This window comes from Lissotriton vulgaris, chromosome 3_1, assembly GCF_964263255.1.
Source record: "Lissotriton vulgaris chromosome 3_1, aLisVul1.2, whole genome shotgun sequence".
Lineage (NCBI taxonomy): Eukaryota > Metazoa > Chordata > Amphibia > Caudata > Salamandridae > Lissotriton > Lissotriton vulgaris.
The window spans coordinates 1,500,234,307-1,500,253,359 of NC_141689.1; the positions used below are offsets into that span (position 1 = coordinate 1,500,234,307).

A 19,053-nucleotide genomic window follows, 5' to 3' on the forward strand; every position below is an offset into this window, starting at 1 on the left:
CATCAGCTTGAGGTTTACAACTTTTTTTGCAGGACACAAAACAAATGTGTTCTCTTTAAGGTTGAGGGAGCAATGGATTATCCGTCTAGCAAATGTGCAACCTTGACGGCCAGGGGATCTTCATTGTTCTACTTAGAGTACTTCAGCTCGGCAAACTGTGTTGACCACGCCTTCGAATAGCAAGTGTTGTCCATCGTTGAGTTTGTCTTGCTAAATTGCAGCTTTCTCAGTGGGATATATGGAGTCAATTGGATCGATTCAAAGTCAAGAAAGGTTTCAAAGTCCTGCGCATTGAAAAAATGTGGTATTTTGCTTGGAGATAAATGCACTTGATTAAAACATACAGAGCAATGACAAAGTCTATAGATTAGGGGAAATAGGTTTTCACATTACCTGCAAAATGGGAAAATCCAAAATGAACTGCCTGGAATTCTACATTTTGTGGGAACTGGCTCTAGAGCACATGAATATGTAGGACTCAGAAGCATGTCCATATTGTTAACTGCTTCAGAAATGAGGTATCTGTGTCTTCTACTGCAAGCTTTTATCATGAGGACTCTCGCAAGGTATGGAGTTTAGTTTAATAGTAAGTTTAATATAATTTTTCTATCCTCGTGTTAGTTTCACACCAGCATGAGAATGTGCCGGAGGCAGACGGTGACATTGTGCAAAGATGCACGATATATTAAGATAGGTTTGCTGTGATCTATGGATACTGTATACATATTTTAAAGAATAGCACGTGTCTTCTATTTTAAATCATGTATGTCCACAAATGCTCCTTGCCCTGCGGCTCCCTCAAATAGCTAATGTTTTGTGAATGTTTCGAAAAAGATATTATAGTATTGTCAGTAGAAAAACAGTGCATTGTATTATGTAGTGTGACACCTATTTAAGGGGCGATCAAACTCTGTACGTTACTTGGATTTCTATGGTGCTTACTGCTGCAGTTTTAATTTCAAAGCACTATGAATAAAATATACGGTAGCACAGTTCAACGGTAATTCATTAACTGACTTCAGAAAGGTAATACGCTGAGTCAACCTTGTGAGAATGTGAACTCATGGCCTGAAGTACAAAGCAGATACAACCAGTGAGAACCCTCGACTTGCTGAGACATCCTGACGTTTTGGAAACATGAAGACTCCTTCATCTATAATCAGTTGCAACTGAGGAGGGATGCTTCAATATGCACTCCACTGTATCCTGTGACCTAACTGCTGAATAAATAAATGTAAACTGAATGTACAACTTGCAAACACTGCAAACGGCCGGGTTAACAGAAAGGCCATTTGCAAGTACAAGGATGTCATCAGTGTTGCTAAAACTCTTAAACATGAATTCAATGTTATCTGCGTTTACCAAATGAAGCGATACATTCTGTAGGTAATAAAAAGGTGTTAATGGTGTTAAGGGTATTGGGAGAACAGCACATATAATTGCACAAATTCAGCATTGATCAACTTTCTTGGGAAAAGGTAGTTTTGTACTGAGAAAAGGTGTAAGCTCTGAAGCAGTGCTGCACCCCTTAGTATTAACACCCTGATGATCGGTGCATAGTGGTCTTTACAAGGTGGGAACAGAGTAAACACCAATCGGTTTCCACACAATGCCACATCAGTTAACCTCGGCAAAAGAAAACAGACATGAACAAAATAAAAACTGTTGCTATTTCCCTTCATGACCTTCGAACAACATTCAGCAAACTCGTCAAATCTGCCAAAGCCAAGTACTATACCAACACCATCAATGAAGCTGCCAGCAGAAGGAATATGTTCTTAAAGACAATGAAGCTCAGCATCATCCCTCAGCCTGTCTCACCAATGTCGCTCCCCTAAAATAAGTGTCATTAACTTCTTCATCATTGAAAAAATACTGAAGATCTGGCAGCACATCAACAGCGCACTAATCCTGCTCCTATTCTGACACCCACCCCTCTGCATGGCATCCTATGATGGTCGGATGACCATTTGAAGGATTCCAAAAACCTGTGTCTCACAGATCTCACCGACATCTTAAGCTCCCTCCAAGATTTCTCCAAAGAAGATAATGTCTTACACTCACTGTTCATCACACACCTCTCTAGAGCTCTCTCATTGTCACCTACCATCATCAAGGACCTCATTCACGGCATCTTCCTATAGGCACTCAAAACAGGCCATATCAGCCCATTCCTGAAGAAGCCCACACTAGACTCTGATAAACTTGCTCTTCTTCGGCAAGATCATTGGAAAAGCAAGGCCACACACAATTTTAAGATAACGTCAAGGCCAACCACCTTCTGCCTGACTCCCAGTCTGTCTTCAGATCACTCTGCAGCAAGGAGACAGCAACCTAAGAAATCATAGTTGACACCCTTGTGTCCACAGATAATGATGACCCCTTCCTATTGATAGTGCTGGACCTCTCATGTGCCTTTGCCACCACTCACCACCCCCACTGTCATCCACACCCTTCAGATGGTATTCACTGTCAATGTCTATCACTGGTTCCCTTCCTACATATCCTATTGACATAAGTTCATTTACATGGCACCTCCGTGAAGATACCTAGCACCTGCGCAGTTCCCCTGGGCTCCATCCATCTTATCCTGTCACATTCAACATCTATAATGATCCCCTAGGAATCTACTCACATATAGCAGCATCAATAAACAAAAATATATTTTTACTACACACAATGCTACTTCAAAGCCTCCTCTACTTTAGACAATCAATGCCTCAAATACTATCTGCTCCTACTCCAGACCTGGATGTTCATTACCTATCTGATGCTTATTCCCACCAAACCAGCATACCTTGTATTGGCCAATAGCGATAGACAGCAACTAGTACAAGCCTGGCTCAACAACATGAACCTAACGATTCAAACACTAAATTTCATCCCAGTTCACCATGGACACTGACCTCACTCTCAAGGAACTCATGGTCAAGAAAAACAAGATGGGCTGGTTCAAGCTCTCTCCATAAAGAAATGAACCAGCAGTTACATTAGCAGCACTAGCATCATTAGTGCCTCTTCTGACAGCATTACTGGATAACATAATGAATGCTGGTAGCTTTCCATGGAGTGGAAAAAAGCATCAATCCTCCGTTTGCTTAAAAAGCCATCCATATATCCAAATGAAGAAAATAATTACTGCCCTATCTCTTGACTTGGAGTGCAAACTAAAATTCTTGAGCGATACTTGAATTTGGGGCTCTCTAATCTTCTTGATCAAATTGACATTCTGGATGGAACTCAATTTGGCTTCAGGAAAGCACATAGCACAGAACCTGCGCTGGTGGTGGCCACAGAGGAGATCCGTGTCATTATGGACAATTGTGGAAAGGCTGAAGTTGTCTCTTTGAGCCTATCTACAGCCTTGGATGCTGTAAGCCTCACTGCCTTAAAACAGCATTTAGTCGAGGTTGGTATTGGAGACGTAGCTCTTGATCTCTTAGGTTTGTTTCTCAGCAAGAGAGTGCAATCAGTTATCTTTGGAGACTTTTACCTCCAATTCTTTCTCGTTACCTCGTGGGGTCTCACAGGGGTCCTCGTTCACCCCAATTGTTCAACATTTATGTGGTCCCACTTGCTTCACTGATTAGATCATTTGGCTTTAATAAAATTTGATCTCCAACGCGTATGACACACAATTACCAGTAATGTACAGGAGGTAGGCCTCCGCTTTAACCACTGTATGAGAACAAATTTTACCTAGATGAACAGCCAATGTCTTACACTAAATTCTGACAAGATGGAGGTGCTCCTCTTTGGGTCTGATTAATCTTTTTGGAATGCCTCCTGAGGGCCTCAACTCTTGCCCATACCAGTTACAAAAGTGAAATACCTTGGAGCGGTTTTTGATTCACACTCATGTTTGCTAACCAGACGAATCAGCTCATTTCCTTCTGCTTTTACCTTTTAAAGATACTGAAAGAAATACTGCCCTACATCTCGTCTTATCTTCAGACAACAGTTGTCGTCTCTTTATTGTTATTGAGGTTGGACTACTGTAATGCCATATATTTGGGCATGCAGCAAAGCCTGTGAAAGAAACTCCAGAGGCTGCCGTTTGCAACAGTTTGCTTTCTTAAAAACATCGGAAAACATGAATCAGCTGCAAAGGGACTGGGGGCTCCCGAAGAGAAAAAGTGTGGCTTTTAAAAAACTCAGCATGGCACATAACGCCCTTTATATTACAGGTCCAGAATACCTGAAGTAAAAAATGTGGTGGTATTCACCTAGAAGGTGGCTTCGGTCAGCCATGTCTAAAATGATGCTGGTGGGGGCGTGGCCAAGATGGCGGCGTAGGTGGACGCATCTCTCGGAGCTCCCGCTGCCGGCCCTCTAAAGCACGGGCCCCCGTCTCGCAGAGCCCCTTCTCAGCGACTCCCTTGGCTCATCCGCCGGCCCCAGTTCAAGGGGACCCTGCTGGGCGAGTTCTGGCCCCTGGAGGCGACTAGAGCCGCGATTAGCCGGCCGGCGCGCGGCGTGCCCGAGAGCCGCGGCCAGCGTTGGAGGCGGAGCAAGCAGGCGACGGCGCGGAAGCCGCACCAGAGACCGGGGATCGGGCCTGTCCCAGGCCGCTGCGGTAAGCTTCAGGCGGGCCTGGCCCACACTTATTCCGGTGCGAGGCGCTAGGGGCTTCACGGCCCGGGCGCTTCTGCAGGCCCGCCGTCAGAACAGAACGGCAGAACTGTGCGGAGGCCCGCGCTGTCCACCAGGCGGGCAGAGGTGGGTGATTGCGCTGAACCCAGAGGCCCCACGGCAGTCACAGCGAAGGGAGCCCAGAGACTTTGGGCGGAGTCCGCTGGGGTGGGGGCCCATCTCAGAGACCTTCCGACTGGCGCCCTTATTCGGGGCTCCCCTCTAGGCCCTGAGAGCACTGGACAGGCCCGGTTCATGTGTATAGGTAGCACGGGGCAGTGGGCACGAGATGCCTCTTTTGCGCCTGTAGACCCGCCGAGCAGCGGCAGTCACGGAAAAGCTTGGTGAGTGATCGGGGAGGCAGAAGGAGGACCTGACCCAGATAGATTGAGGGGCCCCTCTGAATTGAAAGACATTCCTGGCCGGACACCGGCTGGTTGGCGGCGCACCCTGGCGTGGCCCTCCGGAGTGGGGGCCTAATCGGGCGCCATTTTGCCGTGCGGGGTGGAGGGCCCTTGACACGTGGGCCGGTGGCTGGTAAGGCGCCAGTACACTCTACAGCTGGGTCTGGGACTTCGATTGGGCGCAGACCCGCCGTCGACCGCCGAACAGACGCCATGGCGCAAAGCTCGAAAGTCCGCAAAGATCGGACAGTGAAAGACCTATTTACGAAAACCCAATCGCCCACTGCAGCTAAGGAGGTTTCGGCTACCGGCGTGAACAAGCGGGAGAGGGGGCAGAACCTATCACGAAGGCCTTCCTCGAGTCCCTTTTCACGACACTGCGGGAGGACATCCACACTCTTAAAAAGGAATTTGCGGAGGAGATACGTGCTGTGCGGCGAGATCTGGACGGTGTGGGGGAGCGAGTGGCGGACATTGAGGCGAAGCAGGATGCCTGGGACACTGAAACGGAGGCGCTCCAGCAGGAAATCATACGCCTCCACGACCAACAGGTAGACCTGCAATCACACCTGGAGGATCTTGAAAATCGCTCCAGGAGACACAACGTGCGCATTCGAGGCGTGGCTCACTTGGAGTTGGACAAAGACCTCTTCAAATTCACCAGGGAGCTCTTCAACCATATCCTAGAGCGGCTGGAGGATGCAGCCCTCCCGATTGACAGGGCGCATAGAGTCGGACCACAGCGTACTGGGTCGTCTTTTCCCGCAGACATTTTGGTCTGCGTGCAAGACTTTCGCACTAAGGAAGACATTCTCCAAAAAGCGAGGCTGAAGCAGCCCGTCTCCTTTCGAGGCCACTCCCCGATGCTGTACCAGGACCTCTCGGCGCTCACACTCCAGAAGCGCCGCTGCTTCAAGCCTGTTATGACTTATCTTCAGCAGCAGGTACCATACAGCTGGGGGCATCCGTTCAGGATTATATTTAAGCTGGACAATAAGCTTCAACAGTTTCGCTCCCTTAAGGAAGCTTGTCAAGTGCTAGGTATCGACGTACCGACAGACGGGGATGCGCAGCCGGCCTTCCAGACAGGGAAGGGAGAAACATCGTCACAATGGCGCCAGCAGCGGAACCGGAGGCGCGTCAAACGACCCCCGAAGACAGAGATCGAGAGTGGCCGTCGGGCGGCGGTGGAGGCGGTGTCTGCTGACTTATCACAACAGCCGGGAGGCTGAAGCATCTCCTGTTGGCATTTCTAGGGGTCACTTATGCCTTTGTGAGGATCGACGTGGGGTGGGACGAGGGAGAGGTTGGACCCTTTTTCCCCCGGGACGTAGTTTGACCGGTCATCTGTGAGAGATGAAGGACAATGATGGACCTTTTGATTTTTTCCCTTTTTGGTTACTAGTTTTGGTGTGTTGGCAGGGGAAGGGACAGGGTGGGGTGAGGGGTGGTGGGGGGTGGTTGGGGGCCACATGTTGGGGCTTTCATCTTTCCTGTGTTTTGTTTTGTGGGAGGGGATGGGTGGGGTTCCAGGTCCTAGGGGGTTTGTCACAGTTCAATGGCACGAGATTCCACTACCAGGTGCAGGGCCGAACCCGCTCAGGACTCAATGCTGGGAGGGCTCCATGCAGGGACGCAGACATAGAATCCGGGGTAGGCATCCGGAATACTGGGCAGGGGGGTGGAGTCAGATCTATGGCCCCCACTGAGGTGCGCATTCTCTCCCTGAATGTGAGGGGGCTTAACAATCCAATCAAAAGGCGAGCAGTGTTATCCTGCCTGGAGCACGCGCAGGCTGACATCTGTCTCCTGCAGGAGACGCATTTGCTGCAGAAAGATTGCTCCAGGATGAAGGCGCGTAATTTCCCACAGCAGTTTTTCTCATCTGCCCCAAATAAGAAAGCGGGGTGGCGATTCTAGTGGCTCAGAGGTTCCGCGGAAAGGTATTGCGTAAAGGTGCAGAGATAAAGGGGAGGTTGGTATCGTACCCTTTCTCACTGGGAGGGTTAGACTTCACAGTCTGCTCGGTATATGCCCACAATGAGGGTCAAGAGAAATTCCTCCAGAACGCGCTCAGCATAGTAGCGGCGTCCGAAGACAGGCATGTCCTTTTAGGGGGTGACCTTAACCTGGTGCTAGACTCCACATTAGACAGATCGGCGCAGCATACCACCCAGGCTGGGACTTTGTCAGAGGGAGGTCGTAGGAGGTTGGAAGAATTGGGTATGGTAGACCTCTGGCGAAGCTTCCACCCTACCTCTAGAGCTTATTCATATTTTTCCAACGCACACCGCACATACGCCAGATTGGACTATTTTCTGGCCTCTACTTCCCTCCAAGCCTTGACGTCCACTACGGACATAGGGGTGGCTACTCTTTCTGATCACGCCCCCATCTCGGTGACCTTTCTTTTTCCTCCGGTGCAGAGCCTCTCCAGATGCTGGCGACTCAGAGACACGCTTGTACAGCGCAAGGAAACATCTGAGAAAATCGTGCGCACGATCGAGGAGTATCTGCTGCACAATATCACTTCCGACACTTCCCCGACGACTCACTGGGCAGCCTTGAAGGCGGTACTTAGAGGGGAATTTATAGCCTTATCCTCGGCTGAAAATAAGGCAAGAGCGGAGAAAAGGGATGAGCTGACGCAGAAGGTCAGGGAGTTGGAGGGAATGCACCAGAGGACATGCGCGCCTAGGATCTGGCGGCAGCTGACCCTGGCGCGGAAACAGTTGAGCGCGCTAGACCAGGATAGGGCAGAGTTTGCGGCATTGAGAACACGTCACATGTACTACACAGAGAGGGACAGATGCGGGCGCTTATTGGGGCGCGCGCTTAGAGAGAAGAGGCAACAACACATGGTGAAGGGCGTTAGAACATCCGGGGGACACCTTGCTACGGGAGACCGGGAGATCGCGGCTGCCTTTGGCGATTTCTACGCATCCCTGTATACGGGGGCGACACTGGACCACGCCACGAGCATATCGTTCCTGGACTCCATCCAGCTACCGGTCCTCACATCGGACCAAGCAGCGGCCCTAGAGAGTGTGATCAGACCCGAGGAAGTCATCTCGGCCATTTCCAGGCTTAAGCTGGGTAAGGCCCCAGGGTCTGAAAGGCTTCACAGCCATTTTTTATAAGACCTTTTGTACTCAGGTGGTGCCGCTCCTGACCACCCTCTTTAATTCCTTTTCAGAGCCGGGAGTGATAACGGAGGATCTCCTGGACGCTACCATATCCGTAATTCCCAAGCCGGGTAAGGACCCGTCAAGGTGTGAAGCCTGTCGACCCATCTCACTGCTCAACATTGACTTGAAGTTGTACACGGGTATACTGGCCGCGCGTCTGGCTCCACTGATGCCGAAACTGATAGTTCCAGACCAGGCTGGGTTTATCTCGGAGCCGCAAAATGTGGACAACACAAAGAGGGCGCTCCACCTTATAAATATATGCTGCTTGCTATTGACGCGGAAAAGGCGTTTGATCGTGTCCATTGGCCGTATCTGGAGCAGGTTTTAGTGAAGGCGGGGCTGAGGGACCGATTCCACACTTGGGTTCTGAATTGTTACTCACGGCCCTCGGCGACGGTCTGCGTCAATGGGTGCTCCTCACCCCGCTTCCCCATAGAGCGAGGCACGAGACAGGGGTGTCCACTGTCGCCCCTGTTATTCGCCTTGTACATGGAACCCCTAGCTCAGGCGATACGTCTCGCACCCGAGATTCATGGGATCAAAATGGGCGCCTTCGAACATACCATCAGCCTATACGCGGATGATGTTCTACTATCATTGTCCTCCCCCCGAGTCTCGCTCCCGGCCTGTGTGACCATTCTGGACGACTTCGCAAAGGTGGCAGGCTTTAAGATAAATCTTAGCAAGTCAGTGGCGCTTGACCTCTCCCTGGAGGAGTCCACGAGGGCGCACTTACAGGGGCTTTTTCCATTGCCGTGGGTGTCGGAGGCCGTCCCGTATCTGGGTATCCAACTGGCGACCACCTTGCAGGCCACAGTTTGCCTCAACTACAAGAGGCTTCGGCAAACCATCAGGTCAGAACTGGGCAGGTGGAGGCACCTTCCGCTGTCCTGGTTGGGCAGGGTGGCTGCGATAAAAATGACCATCCTGCCACAGATCCTCTATGTGTTCAGGGCCATCCCCATGCGGCCCCCGGAGGGGTGGATCCGCCAGACCCAATCTGAATTGGTGCAATTCATCTGGAATGGGCGTCGCCCGCGGATGAAACTTCGCCTGGCGATGCTGCCTCCTGAGAGTGGGGGTTTAGGCTTCCCTGATCTGTTGTTGTATTACCAAGCCACACAGTTACGAACGCTGGTAGAGTGGAGTAAATGGGAGTCGGAAAAACATTGGCTATTCCAGGACCAGGCAGTGGCGGGCCGCACGTTGCAGGAGATTCCTTTTATGCGGCGGAGGCACCGCCCACCCAACCTCTACGCCTCATTCATAACGAGGACACCTTTGGAGGTGTGGGACCGGTTAATGTGGCACACGAGCTGACATCCTTCCCTTCCCCACTAACACCCTTGCTAAATAACCCGGACTTCGGCCCTGGTATGGACACAGCAGCATTCGCGAGATGGGCTCCGGCGGGATGCAGAGTGCTTGCACATGTGTATGCAGCAGAAGGTGTCATTCCCTTTGACGCCTTCCGTCGCGACTACGATATGCCAGAAGAAGAGCGCCTCCGTTACCTCCAGGTGCGATACTGGGCCCTTCATGCGACCACAAGAGAAGGGGCAGATCGCAAACTTAGCACATATGAATATTGGCTGCTTTCGAGGAAGTCGGACCGCAAACTCATCTCAGACCTCTACCGTATGCTTCTGGAGCGATACACTCACATCCACAACCCGGGGAGAGCAAGGTGGGAAAGGGAGCTAGGCCGCGAGTTGGGTAACAAGGAATGGGAGGGAATTTACTATAGAGCCCGCCATTCCGCACACCACATGGGACTAACCGACACCCTCACAAAAATCACCTCCTATTGGTACTACACCCCAGAAAAGCTTCATGAGATAGATCACACACGAGAGGCGCTGTGCTGGAGAGGCTGCGGGGGGAGAGGTATGCTGGTGCATCTGCTATGGGATTGTCCACACTTACAGGCTTACTGGAACCAGGTGTTGGATGAGGTGGACCTGCACTTGGACACTACACTTCCGAGATTCCCCGCGTATGTGTTACTGGGCTCCCCCAATCCTCTTACTTATCCACTGCGCTCTCACCGGGGCAGACTGATAGCTATAGCCCTGGGGTCTGCGTTGCAAAATATTCTCACTTACTGGCGCTCTGCTCACATTCCCACCTTTCAGGGCTGGCTGCACCGTCTTTGGAATGTTCTGGGGATGGAAAAGCTGTCTTTGGTGGCTAGGGGAGAGGGAAATAAATACCCAGACCTGTGGCGACCCTTTTTTAACACTCCTAGCCACAGAATTCAGGGAAGTGACCTGTCCCAGGTTTCTGCGCCTTCTCCGGCTGTCACGCGATCTTGCCACAGAGTCGACAGAGTAGTCAACAGCGTCTATAGTGCGTATAGTTTGGACCTGGAACAGGGGTGGAGGGTGGGTAATGGGGGGAGGCGGGGTACGGGGTGCACAGTTTGAGGACTTTGGTTTAGAGGGACTTTAGCCTGCAGCCTTAGAGGGACTGGGCCGGCTCAGCAGTTGCCTTGCATTGAACCTGTGGGTCCCTCTGTACTCATCCCCTGGTGGTCCTCGGGAGCCTATGTTACCCACGCTTACGAACTTGGCCAAGATCCCCGATATACGTATACCTCGTTAAGACTATCCCTCATGGTTTCCGTTGTATTCTGTATTGAAAAGCTGTCTCAGTACTGGGTAGGCCGAATGTTGACGCCGACCCAGTGGATAACGCATGATACTGTCTTTAATCTATGTGTGCAGCACAATAAACATACTTTAAACATAAAATGATGCTGGTTCCTAACCTTAATAGAACTTCTTGGGACAGCAGACGTTTTATTCATGCTAACTCTTTGATATGGAATCAAATACCTTTACATCTTAGATATCAATCGAATATGCGGACTTTTAGAAAGACTTTGAAAACGTTGCTATTCTCTTCACCTTAACTATCAACACCAGCACTTATGACAGTCTGTCACACAGTGGTGCTGTCAGTCGAATTCAAAGGTAAGCACAACAGCTGTTTATTAATGCAATAGTTTAAATAAGAGGAACCAGGAGCTTTTGGAAGGTTCCAGCACACAAACTCTCTTGAACAGTAACTCAAATACAGAAGTGTGCAGTTCCTTGGAAAGGAATAGAGGTCCAGTTAAGAATCACTTGTAGAATGTCAGGTAAGTGGAATATATAAGGTGTGTGCCGGCACTTGCTCAATAGGAGACCGTGCTGGCATACACCCCTAGAGGTGTCATGCTTCATCATCTGGGTATGCTCCTCATCAGGCAGGTGCTGCAATGCCCGCCAAGCACCCGCGATGGAGCTCTTTGCCGGAGATCTTTTATATTACGCTGTTAGGTGAAATGAGGGTATGTGGGGTGTGAGGTCAGTCTAGTGTGGTGTGGTGAAAGTGACTTGAAATAGGTGTAGTGATGCTAGGTTTGGATAAACGTTATTTGTAGAGCTCACTACCCTAATTAAAACTTACAGTGGTGCTCCTTTTGGATACAATGTCCTAGGGAGCAGTCGTATTCGGGTTTTTTTAAAGTGAGGTCAACATGTTTCTTGCCTCTCATAGCCCATGAAGGGTCTGTTGGCAATTCATCAGGACCAGAAGAAAGTAACCTACACTACTTGTGTCACTGATTCGCTCAAGTGTGCTGTAATCAGTCACAATGTTTAAAGCAACGTAAGATTCTAACTTGTTGTTCGGACTGACCCGATTCGGGTCAATACGGGTCTAACAACACTTTAGCAGAGCAAACTGCTCGTTTGCGACTCGTCAGTGGTGTTGTGTGCATCTCTGAAAATTTGGCACTGAACCTCTCTCTCTTGCCTTTGTGCAGGGTGCAAAGCTAAATTGTGATTAGTGTACCGCAAAAAAGGTGTTTTTAACCCCTTCGGTGCTGATGACGGCCCCCATCCGTCATGCATCACGGTGCTCGTGTGCTGATGACGGCTGGGGGCCGCCATGAACCCGCCCACTACGAAAAACGCTGCACAGGTGCAGAATCGCGGCCGCGCCCAAGGGGTTAAAGTGGGTGTAACTGACTACATACATAGTTACTTCGAGAGACACATTTTAAATATGGCTTTGCACAATTATTTGACATCGGAACACAGCAATGCTGCAGTTTTTCGCACAGCACAGAGTTGCATTTATTTTGGTACATCTGGACCCAGGAGTGAAACTTCAGCATGACGCACAGCTCCATGTTTATCATAGTCCATCACTTTTCTTTTAGAAACTTTCATTACCCAACTAGATCAAAACTTGCTTTGGGTACATTGTTAATTCTTTGGTAAGGTAGACCTTTTTAGTTTATGCTACGGTGCTTCCTATCAACTCTCTGTTTTTCTAGTTTGTATTTTTGACGTATAAAAAAAAGTCTGCCGTGGCTTAATTCTCTGCATTGTGCCTTTTTGCGGGCTCAAGCACATTTCACGTTGTTTTTTTAAAACATAATGATTACCCCAGAAAAGCTGCAAGTGGCAAGATTTATTCCGTTCCAGGCTGGAGTTTGCGCCGGATTCTCACCATTTCTGAAAGAACATGAAATAATGTACCTCAACATGCCCATTATGTGAACACTCCGCAGAGATGTGTTTATTGGCGGCATGCATATTCAGACACTCGGCGCACTCTAAAACCATGGAAACCTGAAAGTGCTTTGCTCTGCACTGTTTCTTAAAATAATTGGAAAAATGTTTGACAGCAAAACTTGCAATGCAGACCATCATGAAATGACAACTTGTCCTTTCAGTTGCCCTGGATCTTTATATAAATGTGGGAGTCGAGTGGGTGACTGAGGATTAGCACCTTTGACCCTGCACTATTATAACACTATGTGACTCTGTAAGAAAGTGCTCTCTTTTTACATGTTGCCCCCACTTTTTGCTAAACTCCTGTTGTGGTTTGACTGAGTGTGCCCTGGTTCCTGCCAAACAGGTACCCAGGGCCTATGTTCTTTCCCTAAAACTGTTATGAAAACAAACCCCAATTGGCACTCTTTGACCACAGGTCAGTCCCTTGTAAAAGGTACTACAGGTACGAAGGGCACTGTGGCCAGGGAAGGCCTCTAAAACCTTTAGCACTTATTGTGCCACCCTTAGAGGCCCTTTAACTTTACACACACACACACAGCCTTTGCATGCTGCGTGTTTTGGTGTAGAACAAGGTGAAGAGTCAACATGGCACACATCTCTGTGTGAAACTGTTACAATTTGGTCAACTTGCTGGTGGATGACACATACCCATGAAAATATGACTTTTACTTGAACAAAATACGGATTAATTTGTTTCATATTTAAGAATTTTAAATGTCTTAGGAGAGATACAGGGTCTGAGTACCCAGTGAACAGTGCACCGCACCAGCACGTTGACCAAGCTGTAACAGTTTCTTATTGATTCAAACTTAGGCTGACAGCAAGTGTAGTGCTGTAGTACCATTTTTTTCGCATACAACTAGGAATAATTGGGAGTGCTCCTCCAACCCATTTATCATACACACATTTCGGTGTGACATGCTGACAACCCGTTGACCTGGCATAGGTCAGCCACCCCTTTAGCTGTGTGCATTATACCAATGGGGAGGGTAGGTGCATGAGCCCTTTACCCTTACAGTGTCTAAGCAAATTCTTAGACATTGTAAGTGCAGTACTGCCATTAAGAGTATATGGTGCTGGTAGTTTGTCATTACGAACTCCACAGCACGATGATGGCTTTACTGAAAACTGAGAAGTTTCTCAGCACATTAACCCACACTGATGCCAGTGTGAGATTTAATGAAAAATGCACTCAGAGAGCATCTTAGAGATGCCCCCTGAAAATCGACCTAACACTAGTGTCCAGGCTGAGTGGCTGCTTGCCAGCTGCCATCACCAGACATGTTTCTGGACCCCTGGTCGAGAGCCTGCTGCTCTTTGGGGTCTGAAACAATGCACATCCAAGTACGAGGTGCCAAGCCTCCTTCCCCCAGGATGGGCAGGGTCCACGAAGGGGAAGCTTCAAAGGGTTACTGCCTTTGTCAGCTTCCCCAGGCCTGTTGATGCTTCCAGTAACTGGCCCCCACTGGTTCTGACCCCTACTTTGGGCAGGAGAATCGGCTGGAAAACCAAGTAAGGAAGGGAGGTGTGCCCACCTTTGCCAACCCCACCCCTCAGGTGGGGGAGTTGAGGTGAAGCATATCGCTCAGTCCCCGCCATCTTGCAGATGGGGGGCCCTAGCCAACCAGAGTGAGGCATATGCCCCCCTCCTACCAGAAGGTGGCATAATAGGGGGTGTACCCACCCCAAGGAAGGGACCCATTGGTACCAACTTTTACCTACCTGTAATGCCCCTAAATATAGTATTTAGGACAATCCTGAAAATTGCCTCCTCAGACAAGAACCGACTATGTCAAAAAGAAGAAGAAGGACCGAAAAAACTGTGCCAAAGCTAAGAAGAGGAGGATGCCCACTGACTTGGCCCCTGCCTTACTGGCCTGTCCCCACCTCGAACCTGCAGAAGTGAAATCCCGGTGTGTCCTGCAGCCAGCAACCTCAAGAACCCAAGGAACCTGTCCTGCCTTCCACAATAAAGACTCTGTCTCCCATGACCACCGGATTTGCTCGCACACAGACTCTGGCTCCAGCCAAATCTGTGAGTCTGCACCACTCTGCACCCGACACCCACAGCCTGAGTTGGAGTGGCCCAACACCACAAGGAGGTCTCGTCGAGGATCCTGATCTGTGATCTGTTGATCTCTGACTTGTCTTGAATCTCCCAGCGAAGCCTCCCACCTCTTTCTGGAGGACCCCCACTACCGTGACCAGAGCTGGTTAGAAAACCCTACACCTAAAGACAACCCTGAACCAAGTCCAACGGCCTTGAGTGGCCCAACCGACGGCGTTCCCAGCATCCCCAGGCATCCCAACTTACCTCTCCAACCTGTGGTCACCTCCAGAAGATCTTGGTACCCAGGCCTGCAGTCTTTGTTGATACAAGAGAATACCCATTGCAAACAACAGGGTTCCCGACGCCAAGCCAGCACCCTGCACCCAGCCGCCCCTGCGCCGCTGCAGGTGTACTTTGTTGTCTAAACCAGATCTCCCTTTGCCCTGAGCCCAACACCAGGAGCTTTGCTCCCACAACCTTGTGGCCTGCTCGTGAGCAGCCACCAACCGGAGTGCCCCTATCCCATTTGATAACCTTGGGCCTCAGAACTGTGCACCCGGCCACCTTCGTGCCGCTGAGGGTGCTTTGAGAGTGCATCCTTGACCCTGGGGGAACCCTGGTTCTAATCCCAGAATACCAACCCTCACAACAGAGTACTTACCTGTTAACCGATAACTTCATTTCGCTCCATAGGAATACATTGACTGTTTTTCCTTGCAAAAATGTTCTAAGGGTGGAGTTGGTTTTGTATTGAACTTTCAAAAACAGCAAATAACTAAAAATCGCTTACTTACCTTTTCTCTAGTAAATGTCCCAGTGTGTTATCAGGGTGTATCCCACTGAGTAGAAAAATGAATGCAAAAGTAATCTGTACAGTAATCAAAAGTAATCTAACAGTGATTTCCACTGTATTAAAAGCATTTACAAACCTGTAACAACGTCATTTTCATTCAGCTTGCTTGTATTGTTCAACCTGCCTTGAAAATTATCCTATACACTTACCTGTGCCAGGCTTGCTTGGTTCTAGGAAATACATACAACTAAATAATATTTTTATACAAATTGGTCTGAGTTCAGTCTTTGAGTGTGTGACATCATTTGCTGATTGGGTGTGTACAACAAATGCTTAACCCTACCCTCTGATAAAGCCTTACTGCTCGCCCACACTACCACAAATAGGGAGTAATGTGCTATCTACTTTTACCTCTGCCTACCTTTGGGGTTCCACTAGACTCTGTGCACCCTATACCTCAGTTTGGTATAGTATATACAGAGCTACAGAGCCAGATTCCTACAGGCTCATTCAGTCTTTCATCCAATGTTGTGTTGGCAGTAGCGGCTGCTACTGGATGGGGGGGAATAATAATTTTAAAAAGGACCTTTAACTGCCAGCCACCGCTTCTACTCCTTCCGCCATCCTCGTCCACTTCGTCTTCCTGTCCCGGTCGGCAGCAGGAAGTACCCAGGCACACAGGCTCCCCTGAACCAATCACAATGCTGCAAAGCAGCGCTGTGCGTGGTCTGAGCGTAGTGGTTCTGTGCTCAGACACGATCAGGGAGCCTGTGCATGTTCCTCACCAGGCTGTGTAATGAAGCCTGGTGGGAACATGCAAAGTGTGCATGAACTGTTTGGTCGGCCCTAGAGGTCCGGCCACACAGTTTATGCGCACTTAGGAAGTGCACACCACTCCTCCCGCTGCTCTGGCCTGCCCCCCCCCGCAACTGACTACCATAGAAAAAATATAATGATAATAACAATAGGTAATTATGATTTTATTTTTATTTTTGAGCAGTGGGGCTACACTCTTCCGCCTTAGCGGGGGAGCTGCCACTGCTTGTTGGCAGAGCAGGTGTAAGGATGTTTGCCGTCCTGGGCAGAGCAGCATTTTGCTGTACTCCTGCCCTGCAAAGGGTCATGTACTGGGGGCAATCTCATCTGGTAGCTGAGTAGTGCTGCCTTGGCCGACAACCGGCCCAAGTTGTTTGTGAAAAATTGAAGGACCACTTCAGCCAGTCTCTTTATCTAAGAGCAACATTACATTGTTTTCCTGAGTCTCACTAATATGCACTATTAAGTGGGAGGACATACATCCAAGGGCATCACGTTTATCAAATATACCATAACAGCAAATGGTTGATGGGCACTGCCGGCATGCTTTCAGTCCATATTGGCCTAAGTCATGAATCTCATTATTATAAGTCAATGTTTCCTTTTTTTATCACGAAACCAACACATTCAAAACGGGTGCAAGACATACTTCACCAAATATCAAATTTTGTTCAGGTAAATGCTCATTCTGACTCACTCGTAAAGCCCTCCACAGGTCCGCAGCCAATCTGGCACACAAATAGCCAAATCTGGGAAATAACACAAGACCAAGACACTGAATATCGCCAGGCAGGAGATAAAACATTGTGAGAAGTTTAAAAAACATAGAAGGCAACTATCTGTTCACTCTCCAAGGATCTGGAACAGCATCCATCTATATCAAATCTGCAACAACTTCTCTACAATTCAGAAAAAAGCTGAAGACACACCTCTCAAACAAGCACTGTCGCCAATAATTGTACCGTCTCTGGGACCAGCTCGCTTTTCAGTGCTCCATTCCCCTCAGGATATGTGTCTTCTGTACAAACGCCGAGACATACATAATGTGCATTGTATTAACTTCCAACAGTATGAAAGCAATGAACAGCTTTCAATATACTCTCCCTGCTACTTCTGGGCCACTTTACACATTTATGGCACTGGGCCTTGGAGCAACATGGGCTGTGAGGGAAAGATGGCGCCCTCGCGGATTATGGCGCCACCATATCTCATTAGTAATGTCCCCTTTTGAGCAAATGTTAAGACTATCATATCTAAAATACGGAGATGACTGTCTGTGTGGCCACCATACTGCAGTTCCCCACTGTTCTACACTATTTTATACTAAACCATTTTTATTGCTGCATCGTGAAAGCATCTAATGTCTTGCCCTGTGAGTCTGCGTTATAATGTCAAGGCCCAACCACCTATGAACTCTCATAGTGATGTATCTATAATTTTAATACACAAAGACAGACAGCTTCATTTCATTTTATTTTTACCCAAATGATGTAAGAAATATCTAACGCAACAAAAATATCTTTTCCTGACCTGCGGGCACTGTTGGAGAGTTGTCAATGTCATCAGGACCGTGGGATAGCCAGAGGTTTCCTGAGGTCCGCATGGTCTGAGTGAAAGACCAACATTTTCTCAGTTTGAAAAGGTTTTCAAGCGTTGCTTAAAGCGGGCACTCCGAGCCTAGGCCAGCCACGACCCATAGGAAGGAAACTGATCTGGTTAAAGTAATAGGTCTGGAAAAATGGCTTCGAGCTATCCGCACAACCGCTACCTAGAACACTGAAGACTACCCAGAGCTCAGACGGACATCATTGCTTAGTTTATATCTCAACTTTGACCTTTTATGTTAAAATATGAGTTGACCACAGTTTGCCAACTTGTGACAAACCTACACAGGCAATATTGACATTAATAATCTCTGGCCCACTGTTGTAAAGCGCTTGAAGTGCCACGTCGTTGTGAAAATCTTAAAAGTGGGCATTGTCCAATGAAGCTTAAGTTGCCATGCTATTCTCTTAGGGGTGAAAGCTGGAGCTGCTTGTGCCACACTTTCAACATTCAAACTTCCGGGCCCACACATTTCAACGTAGGTAACAATCTGTCGCTGATGAATACCGTGGAAATCACTTTTATTGTGCACTTTAGGTACAGATCACATAAAAATGGATGTGTTATTTTTCTGTTGTTTATTGTTGAATAAAAACTCACAGCCCATTGGTCACCGGACACAAATCTACTCAAACTCTAAAAAATCCCTACAGTGAGGGGCATAGACCTGCCTGGGTAATTCCACCGCCCTCCAGAATTTGCATCGTTTTAACGTCTCTGATTTGCGGGCAGGGCGTCGCAAACAGATCAGCCAGGAAGGAAACAATGCATTGCAACAAGTGATGGAGAAGAGAACCACAGACAGTGACGAGTGCGTGTGCTGTAACCACTGATAGGTTACCCTGGGTCAGTGATGTCATTTAGAACGTGAAGGGTGTCACTGACATGGGCTGCAAGTAGCCTCTAATGATAGAGGCCGGATGCTGCACCTAGGGAGTGGGGAGGGGAATCGTGGTGTTCGCAATTGGACTACTTACTATATGTAAACTAA

The 19,053-nt window shown here is 48.7% G+C and overlaps 1 protein-coding gene across 1 annotated transcript in view; it reads right to left on the reverse strand.

The window, feature by feature from the left end:
* The window catches only part of STPG2 (sperm tail PG-rich repeat containing 2), a 2,754,965-nt gene that overhangs the window by 778,906 nt on the left and 1,957,006 nt on the right, over positions 1–19,053 (reverse strand). The window lies entirely within an intron of this gene.